Here is a 23260-nt window from a genome sequence, read left to right as displayed (position 1 = left end):
AGGGTGGAGTTTTTCTCCCCATAAGATTATTTTATTGATGTATTCTGCTAGAGGAAAACAAAGTGATCAGTACATTTATACTTAATAAAATCAGGGATGACAGGATCTGCTTTTGCAGTTTTACTTGTATATTTACTACACATTAGTGAAAGATCCAAGCATTAGAAACGGCTTCTTCATAATGTTGTCAAGTATATGTGAAGGGGTGAATTCCACAAAAGGAGAAGCTGGGTTGTACCCTCCAACTTTCGACAGTGCCCATAAAGAGCAGTACACGAGTTTCTCAGCACACCGAGGTTACACTCTGCTGTTTTTCCTGGAGTGCTTCTATGGTGGATCTGTTTCACTTGGTCTGGTGAAGTCATCAAATTCTATTGAAGAAGACAGACTGGGTGGCCGCCATTCAGCATGCTAGGAAGAACTATGGTGAATTTCGAGAAGTGGTAGGCTACTCTGCTTTGCCTCAACCCCCATGAGAAATGGAGAACATTCATGCTGCCCAGGGCAGGTTGAGTGGAGATCTGATTGCCTTCTGATGAAGTCAGATCCTGCTCAGAGGAGCAAGGTATGTCTCCATATAGGAAGGTACCACTGACTGATCCAAGTATTTCTTAGATGGTACAACCATGGCTGACCCCAAATTACGAATAGAAAAAGTATTTACTAAAATATAACCATTTTTGTTGGTTAACAAAGGCCATAAGCCAAGGAGAAAGCCTGAATGCATGTGTTATCTATAGTGTGAAAAGTCTTTCATAAAGAGGGATTCAGCATGTTTTAATCTGACTTAATGGGCATGTAATTCTCAGCAGGAAGTCACTGTGTCCAATCACATGAGCTAGAAGAGCCCATCAATAGTCAGTATCTTGAACATGGGAAGATAAACCAATACTTATGATCAAGAATAACTATGAAGGTGGTCCTGAGCACTCAAAGCATACTGTCAAAGATAATCGCATACTTTTTTTGGAAGCCTATTAATGTGCATATGCACTCAAAGATCTTATATTCTAAAGAAAAATGGCTAAAATAATTCACAATGATTAGGGAGAAGTCAAATGGAAAATGCGAATTAAATTAAGGCTTTTGATTGCTTTTATGGTTGCTTAATACAAATAAATGGCTGACAGAATGTTGCAATATACATTAATATCAACCAAAATTGCTCTAATAAGACGATAATTTGCCAGTAACATAGTAAAAATTTTATGCAAATAGTTCTGAAATGTTGAAAGGTTTGGCAATTATTTTAGAAAAGGGGCAGAATATTCCTTTTTTTCTTTTTGCATTTCACGTTTGAATTTGTTTACAAAACTTGTTTACATCAACAAGAAGGTAAGTGTCTGGTAGTTTCTCAAAAGATTGGACATGGAGTTTTTATATGGCTCAGCCATTCAGCCCCTAGATATGAAATGAAAACATGTCCACCTAAAATTTGCACACAAATGCGTATAGTAGCGTTATTCATAATAGCCAAAAAGGAGAAACAACCCAAGTGTTATTAACTGATGAATAGATAAATAAAATGTAGTATAATCCATAGAATGGAATATTATTCAGTTATAAAAAGGAAGTACTGGTACATGCTTCAGCATAGATGAACCTTGATCATATGATGTTAACAAAAGAAATCATACACAAAATGATTCTTTTCATGTGAAGTGTCAGAACAGGAAAATCTATAGCAACAGAAAGTAGAGTGGTTGCTAGGGATGGGGTGGGGTGGGGCAGGAGCTGGAGGATGCTAATGGGTATTTGGTTTCTTTCTGGGGTGATGAAAATGTTCTCAAATTGCTTATTGTGATGGTTGCACAGCTATACTAAAAACCCTTGAATTGAACACTTGAAATGAGTGAATTATATGGTATGTGACTATATCTCAACAAAGCTCTTCTATTAAAAAAAAAAAGTTAAATGTCAGTCCATCCTTATTAGAACTTTCACAGATATGAATAATTGGCATTGAAATGAGTAAGAGCTGACATACAACATAGGCAACATCTACCACTTAAAAGGAGCAAGGCTGAGAAATGTAGCTTTAATTTAGGAGAGACTGATAAGGTTTTTCCCCAGGTGCTCTGAAATCCACACTAGCTGGAATATGCTGATGCGTACTTTGTGCCACATTGAAAGAACAAGTGCATGTTGCTGTATGATCTGGCACTTTTTCCCTGGCATTCTGTTCTCCATATGAAAATTGTTGTCCCGGTCAGGTTTGATTACTTTATTATATGTTCCCCTCAGAGTGCAAACATCACGTGGGAAAAACATTTCCAACTGGAAGAAACAAACTGTGAATGTCGTAAGAAGAGGGCAACAAGTCAGAGTTGACTTCTGTTTTAAAGTCATATGTAAAAAAAAAAAAAAAAAAAAAAAGTATCTTAATGAGTAAAAGTAGCTTAAATGGACAAAATAAAAACAAAACATAACAAATCAAGGAGTAAGTATTGCCTAGATCCAGAAAATGTTGTACATGTTCCCTTCTGTCAGATCTTGCAGACAGCTTGGAGAATTGCATTTATTGTGAGTATGAGACCTGGTGAGATGCTTTCAGGATATTGTTCCTGACAATGCTAAATTTCTTGCTTTAAGGCAATATGGAAATATCATATGTATATCTCATTTATATAGAGATACATAATTTTTAAAATAAAAGTTATTTCCAGGGGTGCCTGGTTGGCTTAGTCAGTTAAGCGTCCGACTTCAGCTCAGGTCATGATCTCATGGTTTGTGAGTTCGAGCCCCACATCAGGCTCTGTGCAGACAGCTCAGAGCCTAGAGCCTGCTTCAGATTCTGTGTCTCCCTCTCCCTCTGCCCTCCCCTGCTTGCGTCCTGCCTCTCTCTCTCAAAAGTAAATAAACATTAAAAAAATTTTTTAAGTTGTTTTCACATGGGAGAAAAATAGTTTTGTTTTTCATACCTGTACTTGTATTTTAACTTTATCTTTCCCTGTTCTATCCGATCTCCTGCTTCCCTTCTACCAAACAAAACAAAACAACACGAAGAAGCAAAACGTATATATATTGCTTCAGAAAGAGTTGAGAGTGTCAGGACTATAAGCCACTTCTGGGAATATCATGTCTCAAAAATAAATTAATTTCATATCAAGACTACTTCTGATGTTTTATGTTTGCACTGCAGTGTAAATATGGGCTCAGGGTTCTATCTGCATGGCTTTGTTATTATATTTTTTATATTTTCTATCTCTTTGCTGAAGTTCTCACTGATTTCTTTCACTCTCCTCTCCAGCCTGGTGAGCATCTTTTTTTATTATTATTAGTTTTTATATTAGAAAGAGAGAGAGAGCACATGAGTGGGGCAACAAGGGCAGAGGGAGGGAGAGAGAATCCTAAGCAGGCTCCACATTCAGCATAGAGCCTGATGCTGGGCTGAGCCACCTAAGTGCCTCAGCCTGCTAAGCATCTTTACAATCATTACTTTAAACTTTTTGTCAGGTGTATTGCTTATCTCTGTTTCATTTAGTCCTTTTTCTGAGGTTTTGTCTTACTCTTTATTTTGGAGTATATTCCTCTGTCTCCCTCTTTTACCTGACCTTCTGTGTTTGTTTCTATGATTTAGGCTGAACAGCTACTTCTAAACTTGAAGGAATGGTCTTGTGGATGGTTGTCCCTTATGTAGACCATGTGTACTTGGTGAATTTGGCTGGCTGGTTGGGGCTATGGCTGGTGTGGGCTGGGGGTCCTGGGGTACACTGTGCTGAGGCTGCCCTGGTGGGATGGCTGGAGGTGAAGTGGGTGTGGGCCAGGGCAGTCCTGAGGCTCTTTGCACAGAGGGTGTTCTGGCAGGACCGTTGAAGCTGAAGTGGGAGCATGGCTTTATTAGCTGTGCACATGGCATGTTGTTTCAATTATGTCAGCATTTTCACCCACTGTAGCCTTTGCACTGGACCAGCTCTTAGCTATGGAGTCTAGACTTTATACCAGTGATCTACAAAGTGCAGTATGAACATGGTTGATTTTTATTTGACAAAAGAAAAGGACATTTAAACTATAATACTATTTAATATGGACAAACATAGTTGGTGTGTATATATACGTATATATATGTGTGTGTGTGTGTATACCTATATACACGCCTATATACACACACACACACACATATAAAATAAATGTACTGAAGGACATTTTCTCATTACTTTGTTTCTGATAAGGATGTTTGAACAAAAGTTTGGAGCATGTTCCTTTCTTTGCTTTCTCTTTCCCATCATAATCTAACCCTTATTCTTATGCTCCAGCCTCCATGATTCATTTCCAGTGGTTCCCCTTCCCCTCACCCTGCACCATTAAGCACCATTAAGGGCACACAGGCACATATTGGGAACCAAGAGTACCTCAGGGTTCGCCAACAGATGCACATTCCCATGAAAACCTGAGGACAGCCACACTTCCAGAGCCAACTGTTCTTAACCACCATTTCAATAGAAGGCCCAAGAGGATATTTAAATAAAAGGAATGGTTTTATTTTACTAACTGAAAGACATGAAAGTGAGATACAAGCTAACTGAGTTTCTTCCAGGTTTGACCCGTGGTTTCTTTCAGCCATGAAAAATTAATGCATCCATTTTTCCAGATTTGGAGATTTTGACCAATAATTTAACTCCAATCTGAAGATACTTAAAAGTCAGTTCAGTACTCAAGTACATACGTTGTTTTAGGTGCTGTGGGAAATATTAGAGAAGTACTTGTTCTTGGAGAGTTCATGCGTTAGTTGGAAAGAGATATGCATGTACAGAATACATATTTTTCATACAATATATATATATATATATATTCCATGTTAACACACATATAGAAAATTAGTGAACACTATGGATTGTATATGAGACAGCCTCGGGTGATCAGTAAAAAGAGGTAACTCTCCAGCCAGCAAGTGACTGGACCAAATGAACTCTTGACAGTGACTTCTAGATTTCCAAGAGATGGCTCTAGGATTATGAAAAGAGATGGAAGTAAAGGTCCTGGGAGTTTGGAAAAAGCAGAAGTCATTCTGGGCCAGAGTACTTGAAGAAAGTTTCACAAGCAAGGTGATACTTGAACTCACTTTGGAGAGGCAGGATATGCAAAGAACAAAGGGCAGGAACATAGAAAACCTAGGAAGTAAGCCTTTCTTACTTCTGGGGCTGTACATTGGCATGGGATTTTTACTCAGTCCTAGCAGGCTCAGCTATTTGCCCAAGGTCATGGCAATCAAGTGCCAGAGGCAAGCTTCTGCCTCTGCTCCAATCCAGTATGTCGGTAACCTGCCATGAGTGAGAGTAGGAGGTCATTGCAGATCAGCTTAGAAAGTTTGGATGCTGTCACGTAGTGGAAGGCATACTACAAACCTCTGTTTTAGGAGCATTTGTATATGCTAGTGTATAAAATGGGTTAAAAGAAAGGAAAGATTGGAATCAGGAACACTTGTGATGTAATCTGTTGCTGTTACCTAATTTGAGGTAAACAACGTGAGGTCACGGTAAGATTTTTAAAGTAGAAGTATCCACAAAGAGGTGGATCCATCCACTGAGCTCAGGAGAGAAGTCATGGCTGCAGACAAATATTCAAATGCCCTCTGTGTAGATGTCACAATCGAAGACTTGAATTTTATAATCCATCTCTATAGGAAATATTGTGGTGATGGAAAATCAGAGAGCCACAGTATGAATATGAAGGAAGGGAAATGCCAGCCTACATTTCACACTTGGTAACCTCTTCTTCATTCTTTGCATCATTGTCTGACTGACTCCTTAGACATCCCCAGCATTGAGGAGAACAGCACTGGCTCACAGGCTCAGAATCCCTGTGTGTAACACTTCCCATTTCCTAATGATGGTCATCAGAAGCAATATTTTGTTATTAGATTCCAGAACTTCATTTTAAGAGAAAGAAATGGTAAAGGAAATCAGAATGATAATGCTGAGAGAGACTTTACATTCTTTTATTATGGCATTCACTGTATCACATGGTAGTTTTGATATGCTTGTCTGTTTTTTTTTAATGTTTTTTTTAATGTTTATTTATTTTTGAGAGAGAGCACAAGCAAGGGAGGGGCAGAGACAGACAGACAGACAGAATCCAAAGCAGGCTCCAGGCTGTGAGCTGTCAGCACAGAGCCAGATGTGGGGCTCGAACTTACGAACTGAGAGAGCATGACCTTAGCCGAAGTCGGGTGCTTAAGAAATGTTGGGAGAATCCAGTGCATTAACATATTGAAAATGCTTTTATGTAAAACTCTATTTAAATGTAAGGTATTAGCAGTATTTCCTAATTATTATTACTGCATGTGCTATTCTCCAAATAGATGGCATGTGAATTATATCTCGATACACATTGTTAGGTAGGTAGAGAGAGAGAGAGAGAGAGAAAGTTGGAAAAATGAAAAAACTTCATACTTCTGGAAACCATGAGGTTCAGAAAATTTGAATTGTTGGGGCTGTGAGGGTATTCTTTGTGTTCTAGGTTTTCTCTCCCTTGGCCAGCCTAATTACCTCTTTCCATTTGCTTGTTCATTCATTCATTCATTCATTCATTCATTTATGCAACAAATACTATTAAGCTCATCTTCAGATGAGCTACTGTTTTGGTTGGTATAGGCATACGGACAGTGCCTATGAAGGAAACAAAAAAAAAAATCTCTTTTTTAAGTTCATGGTTTTGAGGAAAAGGCAGACATGGAAACAAATAATTATAAAACAGTAAAGAATGTGCCATTGTGGAGGTATTTACAAAGAATGAGGAGATGCCCTTGATTTCTCAGAGCAAGGGCACTGTCAGAGGAAGGTAGAGAAGTTTGAGTTAATTCTGGAAAAAGTTTCCCAGATAGCTGAGGCATGTTAATAGGAACAGCCAGTTCCTATCCAAAATTATAAGTCCTGCTTCCTTTATTTATTATTCTTTCCTGCCAGCTGCTTCTTTAACTTCCCATAATTATGGCCTTGCCCCCAGACTTCTAGTCTGTTCTTTCTTCTGTTCTTTCTGTGACTATTCAGAGAGATTCAGTGAAAGTTTGTAGATGTGGGGTGCTTGGGATTTTGTGGAATGAGAGTTTTTGATCTTGCATTGTATCTCTCCTTTTTTTATAAAGTGCAGCTAAACTTGATGTGTAAATTTTTAAAGTATTGCAAATAAAATGACATATGTTCACTTAAGATTTTAATGTGTTTAAAAATAATAGTTGGCAGAAATACTGAGTATATTAAAATTTAGAATGAATTTTAGCTCCATGATATAGTACAATTTTATATTTGAGGCTAAGCTATCAACTTGGAAGAAAGGAGTTAGGAAAAGTAAGTTATTAATTTATTTGTCAGCCCGGGTTGTAAGAGAGTAAGGTTTATGCTGGCATTCTGAGTACAACATCTGAAATCACTCATGTCTACTTTTCTAGATCCAACAGTATCTCTATGGCCAAATTAATTTCTTTTTTACATTCATTTAAGAATATGGCTTTTACTTTGCAATCTAGCACATATGTCATCTTACCCCTTTTATCATTTTTTAAAAGTTAAACTCTAAATATATCCCAGAGTTCAAAGCTGAATTATACTCAACTATATACATGTACCATGTGTACGTAGACTATAAATTTCTAAAAATTATATTTCTTCAGAAATATGTGTGCTTTGGGATGACAGGTCAAAGCTTTAAATTCTACTTTCCTTAGTCTATTTTATTAGTTGCTAGAGAAATATTGGAGACTTGTTTTAAAACCCATTTTTGTAGCTCAAATAGTCCATTAAGTGAATTAATAGATGCAAAAGAGCTTAGGAGAAAGTGCCTGGCATCTGGTAAGGGCTCAGTAAATGCAAGCTCTTGTCATTCCTATTATTTCTCCAAAGACTTTTCTTTTCAGTCACATGCTGTGACATGAAGTATCACCATCTGGGTTGACTCAAACCACTTACCCAAATCAGAATAAAACTTTTAGCCCTGGAGTCATTTCCTGTCCTTTCTAATTGTACTTAGGAATATACTAAAGAAAGATAACTCAACCAGCTATCAACTGAGCAAATGATGCAAGTGCCTCATTCCATGTGTGTGCACATACACCACCAATGCAATGAAAACCAACTCGAGAGTATGAGAGAAAAGAGACTACGGAAATAGACTTTTAAAAAAATTCGGTTTAAGTGGAGAGTCATGGGACAGGTCAAAATGGGCAGGGGAAAGAATTTGAGAGAAATAAAAATGTGGTGCAGGTGGCCACCCTGAAGCTAATTTAACTTGGGTCATCTATGATCTCTTCCAGCTGTGAACATGTGCATGTGGCCCAGTGGCCCAGATGTTCTTCCTCGGTCTTTATGTTGCATAGCCCATAAAATTAAAACAGGATTGGAATTTAATTCTAGGGCTTTCAGAGTCCAATCATCAATATTTAATGGAGCTGTTCTCTGAAAATATAGAGTCCTGGTTAGAGAGTCCCTGGTTTGGGCCAAGACAGCCTACTGTAATTTTTGTAATTTCTCCTCAGTGACTGCTGACTCCCTTCCTCCACTGCCCCCCACCCCCTCTATCTTCAATTTTATTCTACTCAGGGAATGCTTTTCACCTCAGAAGCTGCTGGATCATATAAATATGTGGTTATTTCTAGTCATGAGTTAGAAATCTCTGAAAGACATAAGTAGTGTGCTACTTTCTATAGCAAAATCAATTAATTGAAGATATTTAATGAGCTTGTGGTATATATTTCAACACTGGCGACTCTGTCGGCCATGTGAGGAATACAAACAAAACATAAAACATGGAACCTGGCCTCAGGAAACATGTAGTCTGGTTGTGAAGGAAAGATGAACACATGTAAGATCATCAAAGAACAATATAAAACTCTTCTATGGCTCTTTAGAGGAAATCTACATGCTTCCTTGTGATGGCTACCTCTGGTTGTGACTTTTGATTCAGGTGACTCACAGATAAACTGGAAGTAAGGCCTGAAAATCCCAGTTGAACACAGAAGAGATCTATGAGATGTGTGTACCAAACTACATTTACACTGTAGAGTCCCACGTCTAAATTCCTGAAAGCCACCCTTTGTTTTTTCCTTTGTTACCTGTAAAATAAACAGATCTCTAGCTGAGAAAGACCCCTTTGTCTAGTTAGTCCTGTGGCAGAGCAGGGCCTATTTGAGCAGTATTTTAATCACTAAGTAGTGTTTTTTCATGCAGTCTAGTAACTTGACCAAGAAGCAACAAAGAGTTGATGGCTAGCTAGCTGGAGCTTATTTCGTAGCAATAGTCTGGCTGACATACTATGCATATTAGTCACGGATTCTGACTTAAATTCTCTCCAGAGACGACACAGACACATGGAAGACCAGAGGGGAAAGGTGAACAGTTATTAAGAATATCTGACTGCCAGAAACACAATCAGAGTCTTTTGTGGACAGTTGCTGTGAACAGAAGATGAAGAGTCTAGATTTCAGTCCAGATTTCTGTTGTGTGTTATCAGAAACAAGAGTGCAAAGTTCCAGGAAATTCTTTAGCCTAACCCATCAAAATAATAGTCATTATATTTGGACACTTGTTGTGTTTTGAGAACAAATAAGTGTCTTCAACTTATGTGTAGAAAGCTATTCAGTATAATGCAATATTCACATTTTAGATATCCAGAAGGATTCTTATCGAGCAGGCAAAATTCTGAATGCTTTGTCTACCTCAGAGCATTCAGGAAAAAGCTATGTATAAAAAGAGACTTCAGATATATGTCAGCCATATATTTCTATGAATTTAACTTCTCATCCTTTCTCTTTTATAAGTTAAGCCTAATTACATTTAGTGAATATTAATAGTGTTCATTATGTGCAAGAGAGTGTGCTGGGTGCTAAAATCTTTAACAAATTCAGAATCCAGCCAGGGAAGTGTAAGTGAAGAGAATTACAGTATCAGGAATAAGTACTAAATAACACCAGAAAGCTGCTAGTCAACCTAGGTTGAGCATTGGCCTGGAGCAGGGGCCATGTAGGACACTTCTGTGAATGGCAAGTGTTTTGGCTCAACTGGGGGATGTAGGGATGGCCAGGATGGGAGATGAAGCAGAAAAAGACAGTTTAGACCAGAACAGTGGGGTGCAATGGAGATGATGTTTGCACTAAAACCCATCCAAAGACTTCTGTAAGGAAAAGGTAGCCATTGTGTGATTGCAGAAGAGAAAGTAAGCTTCAAATATGAATTTTGGGAAGATAATTTTGATGGCTGTGTGAGTAGGGAAGTGATAAGAGAGGAGGTATCTCAGATAGGGGTTTGAGTTTGACAACCATTGCATCCCACTTGGCATGAGATGGTGGCAGCCTGAGCTTATCAGGACAGTGAGAAAGAGTGGCCGGGAGAGGCCTTGTGGAGGAAGAATAAGCTAGATGTGGCTGCTCAGACAATATAGAAACATAGGTGATAGAAACCTAGTGCAAGTTTGGTTGTGAAAGCAAGTCACCCCCAATTATGGAGATTTGTCATGGAAATACCATGTACCACATTTATCTCTCTGGGTCATTATCAACCATTATCAGTTTATGTATTTTTAAAACATCTTCAGTTTTAAGCACTGTGTATCTTCCCTTATTTCTTCCATTTTCAGATGATGCTTTGAACCACTTTTCAGTGGTTGGCATGTTCTTTCACAGTTTTCCATCATCAGTGGAAAGCATGTATTCTAATAATTCCTGTTCCTTTTTCCCAATCAGTAAGAATGGCTTAATGATATATGGATAATAGTTCAGTAGTGTTATATTATTAGTAGTAACAAGATGGCATCCTATGATTGTGTAATGACTCCCTCTTGGGATATGGGTTTGATTTTCATGGACAATCTTGCAGGGTACTTAACCTTCCTTCTTTTTAAAACAATTTTTTTAATGTTTATTTATTTTTGAGAGGGAGAGAGAGAGACAGCACAAGCGGGTGAGGAGCAGAGAGAGAGGGAGACGTAGAATCTGAAGCAGGTTCCAGGCTGTGTGCTGTCAGCACAGAGCCCAATGCGGGGCTCGAACCCACAAACTGTGAGATCATGACCTGAGCTGAAGTTGGACGCTCAACCGACTGAATCACCCAGGCACCCCTAAACTTCCTTCTTTCTTCTCTTTTTTCCCATGATTATATTCAGAAGATTACCACCTGCCACAGCAGATCTCTTCTCCAGCCTTTTAAGAAACAGAGCAGACCTAGATTTAGGAGGTGATGATCAGGACCAGCCTCTAAAACCTTGTGTTGTCTTCCACAAGTGGTGACTCCTAGAGCTGATCGGCTTCTGGGCTAAGCAATAACTTGACTTCAGCGCCTCCTCGGGATGCCAGAATCTTGTAAGAAGCCAGCTGTTCAGTTGCCATAGGAGTCTCAGAGAAGAAACTGGCAGCCACACGCCAGTAATCTTCTGACTATATTAAGTTTCTTGGGCCCATACCAGTCCTACCTTAAGTGAAGCCCCAAGCATCCTTGATTGTGTAGGAAACCAAGGGCCAGCCTTTCTAAAGTGCTGAATTTTCAAATGCAAGGAAGTAGGTGCTTTTCCTGAGGGAGTAGCAAAATGGACAGCAAATGTGTGGTCATTTAAATGGTATGACTTGGTCCTTTTTTCCCTTATAGGGGGGAAAAAGCAAGTTCATACTTAAATTCTTTTTATTTTCAGCCTCCTGTTGATGTGATTCCACATGTTAAGATTTGTTTAAAGGACTATCAAAGGTAAGCCTTCAATCTAGGAATGACATAGTGAAGTTTTGCAGAACTGAACGTTAAATTTGAGCACGATCCGAGTACAGTCAGTTCTGCTATCATGCAGCATATTGCCTTCCTAAAAACCACTGCACTATGCAAAATCATGTGATAAAAACCACAGGCTAATGGGAAACGTAGGGTAAGGGGCACAGGACACAACACTCAAAGACTTCACCAGTGACATATGTTTTTTAAAAAAGATAAGATTCTGTAAAAAGATTAGCACAGTTTTATACACATTAAAGAAACACGTTAAGAAGCATGTAAATACTATGGTAAATGTGGCACTTTATGTTGAAAAGTTTGTTTGAGGAGGTAGGTACTGAAAGGGTTGTTGCTTGTGAGTTTTGTGAAAGGGTGGAAGGAAGGTTATCTGATATCAGATAGAAAGTTCTAACACCAGATGTGGATGGGAATGGCTCACAACACACAGTGAACCGAGGTAGCTGGGTGGTGTTTAAAATGTGTGTGTGGGGGGGGGGGCGGGGGGAGGCACGCACACACACTGCGCATTTTGTGTATTCCCACATGGCTCAATTCAGCTGGATGACGTTTTCTGCATTCACTTAGTGTTTGTCACAGAAGAAATTTTGCATTAGCAACAAAGTGAAATTCATGTTATGCTCAAATTGTTTTCTCATATATCAAATGGTTCGGAAAGAATTTGTATCCTCACACTGGCAATACAGCAGAACTCCCCCTTAGCTTCTATATAAGGAGTCTGAGACCCAGCCAAGCTAAATGAGGTTTCCTAGTCAGATTAGCAGTAGCTGAGCTGAGTGTGAATTCTTGGACACCCAGGCTCCTTTTGTAGTAGGAATGTCTATGTCATCTGTTGCTTCTTTTACTGTTATATCCTTTATTTTTATTGTTAGTGATAACATTATTTTAGTACTTGTTTTAATGTAGGTGTAAGCACTTAACATAGTATGTGGAACTGAATAAATACTTGTCAGTAAGTGAATTAATAAATGAATGAGGTTAGTGAATGGTCATAATCAAGCCCAGGTTCATTGTGGAAACAATTCCAGACCTGCATGTAGAGGAACAAATAGAAAAGATATGTAGAGTTCAGGATGGCAGTACTCTCCTTATATACTCTTCAAGGTTTCTTGGGTTTGTTTGGATTTTTGTAAAATAATTAAGGTATAGGCTTGTGACAACAGACAAGCTATTTAACCTCCCTAGATAATACCAGAGCTACCTCATTGGGTTTCTCTCACAGTTAGATAAAATCATGTATATAAACTCTTAGCATAATGCCTGGTACATGGCAATGGTTCATTAAGTGTTAGCATGTATCATCATCATCACTACTACTACTGTTGCTGCTGTTTTTCTAGCATAACCCTCTGTATGTTGGAAGGAACCAAGAACCAATGAATGTGAGAGAAGGTGCTCTGGTACTTTTCCTGAGCTGTGGCCCAGTTTTTCCAATTACTTACTGGATACCCCAACCCAGAGATACAATAGCACTTCAAACTCAACACATCCAAAGTCAAACTCATTAGCTTGCTCCCAGTAGACTCCTCCTCATGAGTTCCCACTTTCCTCAATTTACCCAAGCTAGACACCTCAGTGGTCCTTTATTCTCTCCTTCCTCCTCCACATTCCATGGGTCACTCATTAAGTGTGACCTCAATTAAGTGTGACACTCAATTAAGATTTTATTGAACACCAAGTGTGTACGAGGCACTCTCCAAAGTGCCTCAAGAAATAAGCGTGAATAAGGCATGATTCTTGTCCTGAAGAATCTTCAGTATAAGACAAGATGCAGAGAACGAAGCGCTGAATGCAAATCCCACATAGTAAGCCAGTCAAGGTAAAATGTATTGACCAGCTGTAAGAGGCCACATGATGTGATCATGGTTCCTATATGTTGCCACTCAAATACAAAGTGGACAACCGTTTACATGGAAAGATGATGAAGGGTACCATTAGGGGATCATTCTGTATTTTAAAAATTTTGGTCCTTTTGGTTAGCAAAACACTTGTCAGGAAAACTAGTGTTTGTTTGGTTTGGTTTGGTTGGGTTGTTTTTTTTTTTTTTTTTTGAGAGAGAGGAAGACAGAGGGAGAGAGGACACAGGAGCAGGGGAGGAGGAGGGGCAGAGGAGAGAGAGAATCCCAAGCAGGCTCCATGCTCAGCACAGAGCCCATCTTGGGGCTTCTCTACCTCACAACCCTGAGATCATGACCTGAGCCAAAAGTAAGAGTCAGACCCTTAACCAACTGAGCCACCCAGGCACCCCTGGGAAAACTAGTTTTATTACTTGTTCTCCATTTTGGGTCCTAAAAATATTCTTTCACATGATGATGACTTTACAGTAAAAGTTTTCCCTTTTTAAGAATATTCAGTTCTTTTTTTAATGTTTATTATTATTATTAGTTTATTATTATTTTGAGAAAGAGAACACAAGGAGGGGAGGGGCAGAGAGAGAGAGACAGAGAATCTGAAGCAGGCTCCAGGCTCCGAGCTGTCAGCACAGAGCCCGATGCAAGGCTTGAACTCATGAACCATGAGATCATGACCTGAGCTGAAGTCGAATGTTTAACCAAATAAGCCACCCAGGTGCCCCTAGAATATTCAGATCTTCAGGTGGACTTGTGTCTGTACGGTAATTGTTTTTTGTGGTGATACGAAGGTAGGTTGAAAATAATTTAAAGTCGACTATTTAAAAATTTTTTTAAGTTAAAGAAGTTTTAAATTTAAAGAATTTAAATTTCTACTTTTTATATACTCAGTTGGATTAATAAATTGAGCTTAGCCCATTTATTCTCATATTCTTAGCAGTTTTGTTGTACAAATAAAACCTTAGAGATTTTTAATTCACTGTAAGCTTCAAATGTAACATGTAAGTGAAAGGGAACATTATCTTTCAAATGCACTATAAATAATTTATTCACTAGTAAGTAATTAGGCACTTAGGAAAGAGCTGTGGAAAAATAAAAGTTTTTAAAATAGGGGTAATTAATAAGCAAAGTTATCTAGGTACAGAGTCTGTAGTTCTCCTAAGGATTTATTTATTGATAACTTCCATGTGCCAGGTCCTGTTCCGGGAGCTGGGGATGCAGCAGTGAGCAAACCACAACCCAGCCCTGAGACAGTTTACATTCTACTGAGAGAGACAGGAAATAAACTAATAAACAATAAACCTGTGATGCCAGGCAGTGATAAGAGCTATGAATTAAAATAGGGGCAATAAGGGCAGCGCACACACATTCAAGCCAGAAGCACAGGTTGGGATTGGAAAAATTCTTCCAAGGATGGAGGCACAGAGCGCCAGGGCTGAGGACAGCTTCACCCAGGTCACCCGCCAGGATGGCCCAGGGGCCCAGGGAAACAGCAGCTGCATGGACAAGGCACGCAGAGGCCTGGCCGCAGGGAGGCCCGGTTTCCCACCGTGGATTCCTAGGTGGGAAAGAAGACACAAGGAAAATTCCAGTCCCAGCTAACAGATACATGCCATTAAAAGAGAACGGATGCAGAGATTTACTCCTATTGTAGAACATTTGCGACTTCAGATACGCTTTACCTTGAAATTCAGGAATGTGGAATCAGGACTTGTAAAGAAACCAAGGACGTTAGTATTTTGACAAAAGCAGCTGATTTTGTGAAAGCCTTTCTCTTGGGTTTCAGGTGGAGGACATACTTGCCCTCATTAGGTTGGGTAACCTTTTCCTAGAGTCTTTTGAAATTACAGATGTGATGACCCTAAAGGGAGACCACCTGTGTGGGGCAATAGGAAGAATCACTGGCAAAGGAGGAACCACCCAAATTCACCACAGAGAGTGTGGCATGGACAAGGATAATTTTGGCTGATGTGAAGGTTCACATCCTTGGCTCTTTACAAAATATCAAGATGGCAAGAACTGCCATTTGCAACCTCATACTGGGGAATCCTCTATCAGAGGTTTATGGCAATACTCAAGCCATGGTTAGCGGAGCAGCAGATCCATTCTGATTTCAAATCACTGACATTTTATCTTGTCTTTGGACTCTAGAGAAAAAGACTTTGCCCTCCACTCATGGTCACAAGAAACCGTGTGAAGGTTTTTTCCATTTCTTTAAGTCTCCATCACTTGTTTCATTCTCAGCCAGAAGCATAAATAGAAAGGAAAGGTTTGATTATTCACACCCAGCAGCTTTGAGGGTAATTTCCATATCTAAATTTAGTACCGTTATTATACTTATACATTATTTATAATTTATCACTTCATTTTAAAGAAAAGATATGCATAGTTAATAATTCTCTTATTGGAGGAAAACTTATTGTTTAAACAGTCCTTTATGAATTCATAAATTTATTTATAAATGTATAACTTTTATAAATTGATAAACATTTCTTGTCTATGGAGTATAATTAAAAGAATCATCTCACTAAAGAAAATAAGGGCAATAAGGATTAGCGAGTAAAGAGTGCTAGATGCAATAGATAAGGTGATGGGAAATCACTCATAGATTGTAGGGCTTCCTCCCTATTTGGTTGTTCACTAAGATTTCATTATTCACGTTGGCCTAAATCAGACATTCGAATTGACATCTACCATCACACAGTCCTACCTTCCGTTTCACTCTGGTGCATAGTCTCTGCTAGCTTGTGTTGGTAATGAATTGCATAAGAAAATAGCTTGCGTTGTTTATCAAATCTGCCATGTATAGAGGTTGTCTCATGTGGCACACATTATTCTAACAATAGTGTAAATACTTTGAAATCTGCATCCTTACTAGTGGGGAGACAAAATGCTTTCATTAAGAAAACACATACATGAAGCAGATGGCTAACTAACAGCATCTTGATGTGAGCAAATTTTAGTCTCAAATTCTATGGCTTCATAATCTCAGAGGGATTTTCCTTCTTACTGTTAAGGAAAACTTACTCCCCACTGCATTTTAAAGAATTAAAAGTCACATTTGTATGTTAAGAATATTCACTTTGGCCTATTAAAAAAATTATGATTGCCCCCCAAAAGGGGGCTTTTATGACCTTTTACATTTTTAAAGTAAAGCCTTCCATCTGGCTAAAAAATATCTAAAAAAATAATTCTTTTACTGTGTTTGTCTTTCCTAGTAAATGTTACATTCATTCCTTAGAAAATTTGCTCTAGGGCAAGTTCATTTTGGCCTGATGTAATTTAATCCAAAGGGAGAAAAACATTAAGTTAATGAAATCTTAATGGAAAGCCATTATATATAGTGTGGTGTCTTAATTATTATTCTCCCAAATTATATTGGCTTATAATTTTTAATTTAGGTCTAAAAAAAAAGATACGGTGTTTAGTTACCTAATTAAATGCAATGCTGATTCATTAGGGGAATAATACATTATTTAATTCCTTTTAAATGAGCTCCCACAGACATGTGTCTGTATGTATCAATTGGATATAATTTCTAATCAATCACTTTTTTAGCCATGATAATAGATTGCTGAGCAATCCGTGGCATCTGTTCTGACCACCTGGAGTTATTCAGTGGGTAACTTGAAGTAACCAATTATTTTTAATTATTTTTAACAAAAAGATCAGATTTCTGTATTCTCTGAAAATGGGAACTACCACAGAATCATATGAAAATCAACCTTCTTTGCCATCATTTAACTTGATCTGAAGAGATATAAAAAGTGTGAGTTTTTATTGCTTAGGTTATTTATTTTATTTTATTTTTGAAACTCAAGACAAGATTTCTAACAATTTTTTAAGGTTTCCTAGTATAAGTTTGCAAACCATACATCCAGTAAAGGACTAATATCCAAAATACACAAGGGACTCATCCAACTCAATAGCAAAACACCCAAATAACCCAATTAAAAATATTTTCTTTCATTCCATAGTTTCCTTTTTATTTTGTTGATGATTTCCTTTGCCTTGTAGAAGCTTTTTAGTTTGAAGTAGTCCTACGTATTCATTTTTGTTTTTCTGCCTTTGCTTTCAGTGTCAAATCCAGGAAATCATTGCTAAGACCAATGTCAAGGAGCTTATACCCTGTGTTTTCTTCTAGGGGTTTTATGGCTTCAGGTCTTCTGTTCAAGTCTTTAATCTAATTTGAGTTGACTTTGTATATGGTCTAAGATAGGGGTTCAGTTTCATTCTTTTGCATGTGACTGTCAGTTTTCCCAAGGCCATTTATTGAAGAGGCTATTCTTCTCCCATTGTATATTCTTGGCTCCTTTGTCATAAATTAATTGATCATATCATTGTGGGCCTATTTCTAGGCCCTCTAATCTATTCCACTGATCAGTGTGGGTGTTTTTATGCCAATACCATACATTTTGATCACCATGACTTCATGACATAGTTTGAAATCAGGGAGCCTGATGCCTCCAGCTTTGTTCTTTCTGATGATTGCTTTGACAAGCGGGCTTTTGTGGTTCCATACACATTTTAGTATTGTTTGCTTTGTTTCTGTGAAAATGCCATTGGAACTTTGATGGGAATTTGCAGGGACTCTGTAGATTGCTTTGGGTAGTATGGATATTTTAACAATATTCTTTCAATCCATGAACACAAAATATCTTTCCATTTATTTGTGTCATCTTCAGTTTTCCATAAATGTCTTACAGTTTTCAGTGTACAGGTCTTTCACCTCCTTGGTTAGATTTATTCCCAGGTTGTTTTATTCTTTTTGATGCAATTTTAAATGGGACTTTTTTCTTAATTTTTTTTCTGATAGTTCATTGTTAATATATAGAAATGCAACTGATTTTTGTATATTGATTTTGTATATTGATTTTGTATCCTGCAACTACTAAATTTGTTGACTAGCCAAACCATTTTTTGGTGTGGTCTTTAGGATTTTCCTTTTTAAAAAAATTTTTTTAAATGTTTATTTATTTTTGAGAGAGAGAGAGAGCACAAGCAGGGAAGGGGCAGAGAAAGAGAGGGAGACACAGAATCTGAAGCAGGCTCCAAGCTCTGAGCTGTCAGCACAGAGCCTGACGCAGGGCTCAAACTCGTAAACATGATGAGATCACGACCTGAGCTGAAGTCGGATGCTTAACTGACTGAGTCATCCAGGCACCCCAAGGGTTTTCTATGTATGGTATCATTTCATCTGCAAATAGAGACAATTTTACTTCTCTCTTTATAATTTGGATGACTTTTAAAAAGTTTTCTTTTAGCGTCATCTGTTTCCTCCCACCATTGTCTCACCTTAAAATGAACATAAACTCTGTGGGAGGAAAGACTTTCTCCATTTTAATCTAGCACACAGAACATGGCATAACCCATGGCAAACATTCAGTCAGCATTTGTTGGGAAAATGTCATTACTTTTTATTCTTTTAAGTTTTTAATTTGTTTTGAGAGAGAGAGAATATGTGCATGAGTGGGAAAGGGGTAGAGAGAGAAGAAGAGAGAAGCCCAAGCAGGCTCTGCACTGTCATTGCACGGAGACCCATGCAGGGCTCAAACTCATGAACCGTGAGATTATGACTTGAGCTGAAACCAAGAGTCGGATGCTTAACCAACTGAGCCACCCAGGTGACCCAGAAAAATGTCATTAAGTAGGCCCTCTATGAGGGCAGATAACAGTTCATGTAGAATTGTGCACTTTTAAAAGACAATAGTTTAACACCAAAGACAACTTTGAAAGGAGAAAATAATACCTCCCAAAGACAGCCAGAGAGGAGAGTGGAATCCAGGGAGCATGTTCCACATGAACGTGGTACAGTGGGCTTGGCATCTCCTTCATTTGGGATAATACCAAGCATGTGGTAGATGTCTAATAAATGTTCGTTGTATTAATTATTTAACTCGCTATGGGCTTATCTTCAGTTATATTCAGTGAACATTTGAGGATTAGTCAAATGGGCAGACACAAAGATGAATAAGAAAAGATCTTTTTCCTCTAGAGATTAGTAATTACATAGATAAGCCTCAGTCTTGTTAGTCCCAGCCATAGAGTTTCACTTTTCTTCCAAGAGGGCTGCATCCCTGAGTTACCCCCAGAGATCCACTGAAGAGGCTTCCAAAGGGCTCAGCCTTGTGGGGATCACCCAGGACAGTTCTGCCCATGGGGACAAGATACAGAACGCTTCCACCTATGTGTACTGGATGACCTGCAATTCTTGCTTCTTTACCAGTTTTTAAATGAGGATTTTCCCCTCCCTTGAGGCCCAGATTTAAGTACTGAAAGGGCAGGGACCCACGTACGTTACTCCATGCACGTTGTCTTTGTTAGCATTGTGGGCATAACTGAATTTGTCCTTCTCCTTGACCGTCTTGTCCATCTGCTCTTCATTACTTTAGACTAACCAGAAAAATTGTGTCTTGTCTAGGGTGACACTGCTTTTCAGTAGCTGAGCCAGGGCAGGAATGCACCTCTTCTTTTTTTTTTTTTAAATTTTTTTTCATGTTTATTTATTTATTTTTTTTTCTAGATACATGTAATATGGTAATACACACACAAAGACACACACACATATAAAAACCAGTATATCACTATCTGTGAATACAAATTAATTTAATGTTTATTTTTGAGAGAGACAGAGACAGAATGTGAGTGGGTTGGGACAGAGAGAGAGGGAGACACAGAATCTGAAACAGGCTCCAGGCTCTGAGCTGTCAGCACAGAGCCCAACGTGGGGCTCGAACTCACGAGCTGCGAGATCATGAGCTGAAGTTGGACGCTCAACCGACTGAGCCACCCAGGCGCCCCACGAATGTACCTCTTCTAACTATGGGGCCAGTGCTGTATCCAGGACACTACCTTCCCTCAACTCATGCTGCGTGAGAGACAGGTGACATCGAGTACACATTTCGTGTGGGAAAGTACTTTGGAAATTGTCTATCAGTAGGATGGTGATCAACAACCAGAATGAGAATGACTTTAACTTCATGGTGCATGAACTGCAGACCACCATGCACAATTGCTCCAGAGGAACTCACATGCCCACCCTTGTTGAGGACCCTTGCTGCCCTAATTATTTAGTTCCAGATACTGTAGACCCCAAGGAAAAATCAATAGCAGTGGCCTCAGAGAGAAGTGATTCCCTCTTTTACTGACTCTGGGACCTTGAGCAAGTTATCTAATCTTTCTAAACCTCTATCTTCTCATCTAGAAAATGGAGATTATGAGTGCCTGCCTTCTGATGGCTGTGAGAATTCAGTGTATGTAAAGCCCTTAGTAAGGGCTTCTAGTAAGTGCTTAAGAAGTGTTAGCCATTGTTAAAGGGTGATTATTTTAAAAGGGTAAATGATGACTCTCAGATATCAAATGAACACGTGTCAAGGATTTATTTAATTCGCTCATTAATGAGATAATCAGTAGGTTGTTACAATCAGGTACCTGGAAGGCTGCACCACACAATGCCTAGTTTTCTGCTGATAACACCCATTAATCATTCTGATCCATTTCAGAATTTTTCACAATTATTTTCTGCATTTTTTTTTTCTTATTGCTAGTTCCTTATTTGCATGCTAGGAATGTTTTGAGGACCAATAAGTTAATAGATATGAAAATTTGTCATATAAGCTGTGATATATTTTGCAAATAGTAGAGTACAAAAGAGACAGGTGAGGCCAACCTGCATTTCAGGCCAACCTCTGATACTTCCTGTGATACTGTGATCTTGAGCAAGTCACAGAACACCTCTTTGCCTATCTTTCCTTAGCTGTAAGTTAGTGTATTTAAGATTCACTGCACAAGGCTATGGTGAGAATTAGATGAAGTTACGTGTGGGAAAGTACTTTGGAAAATAAAAAAAAAATGCTATAGAAGGGATGTGATGTTGTTGCTCTCAGCTTAGATTTGGTCCATTTTTCTTTAAGAAGAGACTTTAGAATAAGAGATGGAGTGGTGAGTTCTTAAACTCACCAGGTCATTATTACTGCAAGTTGTAAATCACATGGAGGTCTTTAACTCAGTAACAATGATTTATGGCACTACTGTTGATCCAAAAGCACCTCTCCAATATTCACCCACATGTCCTGATGGCTCCAGAGAGAAGTTCATGGTGCCAGCAGTGGTAATGTCGATGCCCATGGGGCCATGTGTCTTTAATTAAACCTGTAAGAACGGCATTTTACTCTCCTCAACCTCTTCCCCCAGTGCTGTCATCCCAGAATCTCCCCTGGTTATCCTGTAAAAAGAGATTCATTTAACCAGCCTGTGGAGACTCTCAGGAATTTGCAGGAATTGGGAAGGAAAAGTCTTTGGCCCAGCACACTCCTTTCCTGGCCCAGTTCTGGGTTTTGTAATTGAGAAGGGATAAGGAGGGTTTGGAGTGAGTCCAGGACCCGACACTGAAAGCACTGAGAGGAGTTGAGCGAGCTCTGATGGGAGGGGCCAGGACTGCTTCACCTGGAAAGGAGCAGGCCACAGCGGGACTCTATGGGCAGATGCTTCCACAGAGGCAGTCTTTCCACCATGCCTGGTGCAGAAGAGAGTGACTTTACCTCAAGGGTTATAGTTATGGAGACTGAAGAACTGTCTGCCTAAGCTAGTGAATGCTGTGGACACATTTATGAAGGTTCTACCAAGTTCTTCTCTGGAGATTTTGAAGAACAAGATTGGGACTCTCTTAATCTGAAATATTACAGAACATGTCTCCCCCGCTGCCCCGCTGAGGCAGAGGCTTGATTCAGATATGAAGAAGGGAAAAGCTGAGACAAGGGAACCACACCTGATTGTCCTACCTTGTCTATTGTGACTAACAGAGCCAGGTGAAGGTGGGAGAGAGATTGAGTAACTGAGCTGACTTCCCTGTTTACCTTCCCTTCCCTGTGCCCTGTGAGGGGCAGCATTTGTGACAGCGTTTATCACACTTACTTCCTCTCCTTAGACTGAGCTCTTCAAAGGCAGAGCCTTGGTCTTCACCCCTGTGTCTCCAGCCCCTAGCATAATACCTGACACGTAGTAGGGTTCAGCAAATATTTGTTGAATGAGTGCACAGATATGAATAACTCCTTTGACAGGCTGAGGTCAAGTCAACAGAAACCTCAATGCTGGAGACACTGACAGAAACCCCATTTAAATGCCAGTTGACCAGCCCAACCTGTGAGTGCTATTGAACTGTTCACCATAAAATAGTAAGGGAAGCCTGAGTTCAAACTTCAGCATTCGTAGTGAGACTATTTTCAGCTTTCTCAGAGACAGCGTCTGTAAATAATCAGGCAGAAGCCTTTTATAAAACAACACAGAAAAACCTCAAAGACTATTCTAAGGCTGCAACATTTAAACAAGATTTTAACCCATGGGGACGCCAAGATCAACACGGAGCTTCCTGAACATAAAAGCCTGGAATGTCATAGCAGTGTGGGGGCAAAAGCTATGATCGCATTTCCCCTTTTCTAAATTATATACTGCTTAGTGTTAATGTGAGCGGAGGGCTGGGACAGAGACGGCCCTGTGGGTTACGTAAGTAAATCTCCTTGCACCCTCCATCTCAGCTGTAATGCAGCATCCATGGTGACAGTGGTTGGAGGGAGTCACCAGGCTGGCTGGACTGACAGAAGGCAAAAGGTCACTTGTAGGTCATGCCATGATTTAAGTACTTGATGTAATTTATAACTGGGCTTTTGCCCTATGTAGAAAAATGATCAGGGACATTTGTTGTGTAATTTC

At 39.1% G+C, this 23260-nt stretch overlaps 1 protein-coding gene and 1 pseudogene across 2 annotated transcripts in view; both read left to right on the top strand.

Annotated features, from left to right (window-relative positions):
* Window positions 1-23260, top strand: part of COLEC12 (collectin subfamily member 12) — a 194961-nt gene that overhangs the window by 53085 nt on the left and 118616 nt on the right. The gene's annotated exons all lie outside the window — the stretch shown is intronic.
* On the top strand, window positions 13939-16624 carry LOC131490314 (RNA-binding protein PNO1-like; annotated as a pseudogene).

The sequence above is a fragment of the Neofelis nebulosa genome, chromosome 11, assembly GCF_028018385.1.
Source record: "Neofelis nebulosa isolate mNeoNeb1 chromosome 11, mNeoNeb1.pri, whole genome shotgun sequence".
Lineage (NCBI taxonomy): Eukaryota > Metazoa > Chordata > Mammalia > Carnivora > Felidae > Neofelis > Neofelis nebulosa.
The sequence above is the reverse complement of the archived record's forward strand: the minus strand, read 5'-3'. Positions and strand labels throughout refer to the sequence as shown.